The sequence below is a fragment of the Teleopsis dalmanni genome, chromosome 2 (genome assembly GCF_002237135.1).
Source record: "Teleopsis dalmanni isolate 2A chromosome 2, ASM223713v2, whole genome shotgun sequence".
Taxonomy (NCBI): Eukaryota; Metazoa; Arthropoda; class Insecta; order Diptera; family Diopsidae; genus Teleopsis; species Teleopsis dalmanni.
In genome coordinates this window covers 17,437,431-17,444,826 of record NC_051847.1, presented here as the reverse complement: position 1 = coordinate 17,444,826, position 7,396 = coordinate 17,437,431, and positions in this window count along the sequence as shown.

The following is a 7,396-nucleotide window of genomic DNA, read 5'->3' as shown; positions in this document are numbered from 1 at the left end:
ATTGACCCTGGGTGGGTGATAGCTCTGGTGAAAGAGGAAAAAAGAAAAAATATGCTGTCAACAAACAAATTTCCTGGGCCTTCCAAAACCCCATTAGGGTTGATAACTATGGATAAGATAAGATATAAAAAATAAGTATCTTTCAGACTTTGTTTACTTGAACTTCTAAAGATGTGTTAGTCTGGAACAAATGTTAAACGAGGCATGTAAAAGATTTTTGCAACTGTTTGGACTTGAGTTGAATGGATTTTCTTCTAATAATTCCCTGCTTATCCAACATATCATGTCCAAACATTATATTATTGTACTGTCAAAAACATTGTATTTCACAGACATGACACTCTGCGATTTTTTTTCCCAAATTTAAGAAGAATAATGCTAAACAATCTCAGATGATATAAAGCCACAATCACAGATCTGGTGTGCTTGATCTAAATGAAATGGAATTCATCATTATTATGATGGCATAATATGAAAGAGGGTGACTACTTTGAAGGGATTCGAATAAAGACTGGAGTTTAAATAAATACTTTTTAAATAAATAAAAATTCTCATTTCTCATTGATCACACCTCGTTCGTCCAAGTTTTTCATAAGGGTTCTAATAATTGTAGTGATTGTCTTTCTTGCTTTTTAACAATCAAAAATTTCAAAATTTGAATAAATATTTAAACTATTATTTGCAAGAATATTGTGAATTCTTATTGATACACTTATGAAAAAAAAAGGATTACAAATGACACGAGTCAGTCTCTGCGACTAACAGCAACATTTCTGGATCAGGTGCGAAAATATTTTTATTTTAAATTGAATTTTCAATTTTCGCTTGACTACGAATGACAACGTGCCAATTGCAATTGTTACCAGAAATATTCTTAAAATAATGTGAAATTTATTTGAATTTTTTTTTTTGCGAACGAAAGAAAGTAGTTTTCTACTTAATGCAGTACCAGAAATATTTTTATCCCCAGGCGAGTGCTGGATTACAGCAGAAAGAAGAAGTATTATTGTTTTATGAAAATGTAAAATCAATGTTTGCATTGTTTTTTGCACTTTTTTGAAACAATAAATTTTCAATTTGCATACTTAAGTTGAGAATTGTATCCGACAGTAATAAGACGAAAGCAATAGTTTCCACAACTACTGCAATCACTGCACCATTGCATGAGGACTGCATTTGGAGCTCCATAATTTGCATGAATATGGCAACGGCGAATGTCATAAAACTGAAATTCTGTTGGGAATGGATTTGGTGTGAGTCTTCTTTGCTCTATAAACAAAGCAAAAAAAAGTTGCATGAATATTAAATTTATGCATTGAAATAGTGTTTCTATCAAACTTCATAAAATTCAAATGATAAAATAATAATATGAAAGTTGTAAGACAAACTCAATTTTATTTCATTGATATGCGCTGCATCACAACTAAAATTATGATTTAATTACTTAGCCAGGGATGTTATATAAATTCACACCACAATTATTTCAGAGGGCCAATCTTATTGTATAGCGAAAGAGTGTAAAATGTGCGTTGAAAATGGAAAATAAGTATAATATTATTATAAAAAGTCAGAGACATTAATGCATCGATCAGTGATAAAATATTTTCTCACGGAAAGTTGGAAGACCGATAACGGAACATCTCCTTCATCTCAAAATTTTAAATGTTTTTATTTGATTAACAGTTCAATAAAATCAAATTGTGAGGATATAATTTCTAATTGAATAAGAAATAATAAGCTAAATCGAAAATTAACCAGACTTCCTACTGTTGATATCATCATGCATCATTCACATTGATCTGTCACATTGTGCATTTATCCTATTTATGGTCCAGCGATGACGATCTTGGACCTCTTGTGTTTTAATTGTGTCGGAAGAAATATACGTAAAATAGTTTTCAAAAGACTATTGCACAGCATTATCTCTGATTTTTTGGATAGGAGTTTGATGTGAAACTGTGTGTTTAAACCGTAATTGGTAAGTTATGCAGCAATAATGATTTGTCACTTTTCCTACTGCTATTGTCAGTTTTCCATTCCAAATATTAAAAGGACACAATTTCATCAAACCTGTTGTTTTATTCTGTAAAATTGGTATTACCGACATTTATTTTAACACTAGTTTGTGCTATTTCGACTTTAAGATGTGTATATTCTTCTTATACCTAAGTAACCTGGTGTATGGTCCATAATAATAGAAGTAAAAACGTAAGCAGGTACTTGGGATGACTTAGAGAATATAGTTCTTCTCTGTTATATTAGGCCATATGGAATTGATTCTGAAGAGTAAATATGGTAGTATATTGTCACAGTCCCTTATGAGTAATGATTTCAGATTTCAGATTGTTCTGACCTTCTTTTGACTATAGCCAAATTAGTGTTTACAACGTTCACTAGTTTATACGGTTTGCAAAGCTCTCTCATGGCTTGAATAAGAAATCCTTACTTCATAGAATCAGAGACAGCTCCAAGTTCTTTAACCCTGTAATAGATGTCAGCATGGTTTTGGCTCATGTTTTGTAAAGCCTGTTGAACTAAAAAATTTGATCTGTCAGTTTGCTAGAAGTTAATCCGTTTGCGTTTTGCTTCATCAATATTTCGTTTAAATTTAAAGTCTAAAAATTTGCAAAAATCGAATGTTGAATTTTTAATTTATTTATTGCAAAAACAGTGTTGCCAATTGCTCTGTAAAAATCAATTGTTAAGTGTATAGGAGCTAAACTTTGTCAACCATGCAAACGATAAGTTCAGCTATAACTTTTTTTGATTTTTTTGTTTTTGTTTTAATTTCCTAATGTATCTTGTATCTTTTACATGCAACAATTGCGTTCGTGTCTTTTGTTATCTTTTGTCATTCATATCAGAATGTTTTATTGTCTTTTATCGGCGTAGCATATTTCCGTTTTGTCTACCTTTACATTTGGTTTCATTATCTGAAGTCATCTCTGTTGTAATTTTGTTTACAACATTTGCGGTTAAAAGTGATATGCGTTTCCATCTTCGCCTTTGTGCAAAGATAAATTACAAAACGCAAGAGAACAATTGAATTGTTTGTTTTTGCTATAAAAAATATATGAAAGGCTTCAATTTCGATTAAGTGATGAACCCTTCAAAATTTCAAGCCATTCGGAGGAAACGTTCCATCGAAAATTATTCCATCCTCGAATAATTTTCTTCTTATTTACCGGTGCAACATTTGTGTCATGGACATGATTAATATTGCCTGTTGGGTTACTACCATCAAATGTGCAGATGAAGACACAAAAACCTTAACAATACAAAAAATATCGCCAAATCTGATTTATTGCCGAACGTATGCCAGTGATTATTGGCAAATCGAGCATTCAATTGCATTAGTCTGAAGTATAAAAACTGTTATCATGGGAAGTCAGCCAGGAATGGCTGCTGCAATGGATTCAAAAATAATTTCGAATAAAAAGAGAATCCGATATTATTGATTTATATGCAATTTTTTATAGGAATTTTTTATGGGAGAAGTACTTGAGACAGAAATTGTAGAGTTTAGGACTTAAAATTAGAAGGAATTATTTTTTCTTTATTTATTTAAAGCCATTTTTGGCACAAATAAAATAAATAAATTTTTAGTATTTAATATACATGATCGGATGAGTCTTGTACGGTATTTTGAAAAATATTCATTTATGCAATTCATATTATTAAAATAAGAATAATATGTCGAAGAAATAGAAGTTCCTTAAGAAGGATTGTCCATTCCATTGGTCTAATTTAGAAGCAGTATTTTAGTAATATAGATAAAACAGAAATATAGTTCAAAGCATTCAGTATAGAGCTTGTCATTTTAAGATATTAACCGCCTACTGTAAAAATGATGTCGATTTCTTGCCTTGAAGATTTCTCACTTTTCACTTAATAGATTTTCGTTTAATAGATATGTCAGTAATTAAAAATATTGTAGTGAAAACCCATAAAGACCATTGTATCCTTAAAAACTCACTGTATGATGAAGCATTTAATCTGGATATATAAGAGACCAGTACTTTTTTTGCAAATAATGATCTATCCACAAAAAGTCATCAAATAATGTGGCATTTGGCCTGCAGATATAATAGACCCGTACTCTTGTGTACCCACAAAGTTCATCATGTGATGTAGCATTTAGCCTGGAGCTGTGATAGATCTTTACTTTTTTAAAAAAGATGAATATGAGAGACAAACTACCAATTGTTATCGCTATAACTACAAAATCATCAATTTTTTACTGTGCAATTCAAGCTTAGAATGTGGGAGATGTGGCAGATGGTACCACAATCCAGAACAAAACAACACATGCTGTTTTGTCTTTTTTACGATAGAAATTATCAGAACAGTATATTTTGCGTGTTGCTGTTGATTACCCCCCGAGATATTATGTTGTTTTACAACTGAACTCTTTTGTTTTGGTGTTATGGAAAAAATCATACTGATGTGAACAATCCACAAAATCTTGATACTTTAAGTTAAACATCTATCAAGTTGTGGCCAAGTCACCGCCCATGTACGGACAAGCTATCAAAAATGACACCGAAACGATGCAATACGGTACTACATTTGAATAAGACTATATTCCTCATCTAATGATAAAGACCAGACATTATACTAAAATAATAACTTAATTGAAATCATAATTTGAAGCATGTTGTCTTTACATTTGTTTTCAAAAGCACAAAGTGATTAATAGAGTACAAAAATTGTGTAAATTAGCATGAAATTAAACAAGAAACATACAATCTCTTAGTTAGAAATCCTTGGTCACTTTATATTATTTTAAAATATATTACATTGTACTCAAAAAATACTAGCGATAGTTGAAGGAACCTGGAAAGTATTCATAACCTTCAAGAGAATAATTAGTATAGTTCTTTTACTTTACCTCACTTCAGCAGATTTAATAATTGCTTTCGGTGGAGCATTCCAATAGTTTGGTGCTGGTGGTACCCACTGGCGGAGGACTTGATAGTTGCCCTCCAGCAGTTGCATACTCTCGATAACTTCTTCATCAGATTCTTCATTGTTGTTACCGGCTAAACTCACATTATCGAGTTCATTCATGACTGAGTAATGGTCAATAGACCGATACCAATAGACCGGTAATTGTCAAAAATACATATAGATTTGACAATAAAAACAAACTAAACTTAACACCAATACACTAACACTTTCGCAAACTCAAGTGAGCAAAGACACATACACACACACGCGTAGTCACTGCTCCACACAGTGACATTTGTAAACAAAGAAGCTGAATTTCTTCGAATTTTCTTTTTGTTTGTGTATTTCCGCACAATTTTCTTCGGCATGAAGCATTTTCATTCAATTTTCCATTAGCAGGAAATGAAATTTTGTATATTTTATTAAATATTTGTACTTTTTCGTATATTTTAAATAAATTCAGCGCGTAAAATTCGTTAATTAATTTACACCAATTCACACACGAAGTGCATACACTGTCGTACCGTTCTCATTGCAATCGAATTGTATCTAATCAGAGAAAATATTCCTTGCGTTTGTTTTGGCACGAATTTTGACAGTACAAAAAAAAAACTTCGGATAGAAGAAAAATGCTGGAAATAACACTCCACTGCGTTGTTGCACACACAAGGGTAACGATTTTGCATCCCTTTTCCTGTGCGAACCCTGCTCAACGTTGTCCGTGGTTAGTCCTGCCGTACGACTTCTGTCTACTTTTCGGTTTCTCTGTTATTGTTTCTGTTTCTGTTTTGGTTTTCTTTGTTTGTATTTGTGTGTGCCGCACGTGTATTTGTTTGCATAGAGTAAAGCGTACTTTGTTGTTGTTTTTTCTGTGCTTTTCAGTTTGAAAAATAAGGGTTCAAAATTTTATGTTTTTGTGTCTGATTTTTCGGGGGGTTCACTGCTCGCATATTGTTGAAATTATGTTACTTTATTTCGCGTACAACGTTTCCAGTGTCTGGTCCTTTAAACTCGATACTCAAGCCAATGCAATGAATTAAGGTAACATTGCCATATGAAATCGCATTTGTATGCTCTGAGTGATACAGTGGGATGAACAGAATGAGAGTATATGATTTAAAATGATTTCAAAGGTTTTTAACAGTTGATTAGATGAGAGGTTAAGCAGTAGCCAATATACCGTGCCGGGGAACTTAAATAAAATAACATCTCAATTCCAAACATCACTTGATTAAAAGTAAGTACTCACTTCATACTATTATGTATAAAAAAATACATTCAGTTAACTTAATATTTCTGGAGTCGTGTCTATTCTTTTCGACATTGTCCATGCGCTCATAGCTTGGATCTTTATAAATGTTTGGATAGTCTTCATGTCCCGACGCGAAAACATCTTTAACCGTGGCATCACAACGCGCCATTATTTGAACTCAAGTGGGCTTTTGTGCATAAGGCCCTTATTCCAACTGCACCTAACCTGAATATTCTTACAACAATTAAGAGATTCTATCTCTGTAACATAAAAAATTCTAACTACCGATATTCTCCGAAAGAAGTAATAAATTAAATGCGGGGCTAATTGGATACATATCTGTATATGATAAACAGAAATAAGACTCTCTACTTTATATAACTATTATATATTAAACTGATAAAAAAAATACATGTATATTAAATGTGTTCAATAATAATATAATAATAGTTTATTGAAATATTGCATTATAAAAGCAATATAGTTCAGTAATAGACTGCAAGGGACCAATTAAAAGATAAAATCTAACAATAAAGTTAAGAAGCCAGACCATTTCATAAATGTTAAAATATTTTATGTCAATTAAGCAGAGTTCAAATGTAAATTTTATTGACTTAATGGAGATGAGGTTTAGTAATTACTCAAGCGTTATAAGAGCTGCATCGGCAACTGAAAATGGAATGCTTTTTGTTGGTGCGCACTTATCAACTGTTGTCTTTACTCATCTATGACCTGATGAAATCTGTGGTATCATATCATATCGTTATATCATAACATATCCTACATTCTTCCATACAATATTATCATTCATTCCTTATAGATCCTTATGAAGCCTATTTTCCGTATTCTCCTTTTATTATTTATTTCATCTTTGTATGTGCTAAGCAGCTGCTTTTTTTAAAAAAAAAATCCTTAAAAAATCAATAATCTTCAACATTCTTAGTGCAACAGTCCTCGAAAGATGTGTTTTTGTCGCACGGTAGCCTTTCAGTCTAACCGATTTTGGGCTAATCTTTCGAAATGTTAACGTCTCATCTCCGTAACACAATACTTCATCTATGTGCTTTCTGCGTGGTCATCATTATTGATTATGTTCAAAGTATTATCAATAAAGAAAATAATAAATATTTAAGAATACCTTTAAATATTTATAGTAAAATTTTTTAATTTGTTCCACAGTACCTAATATGCCAA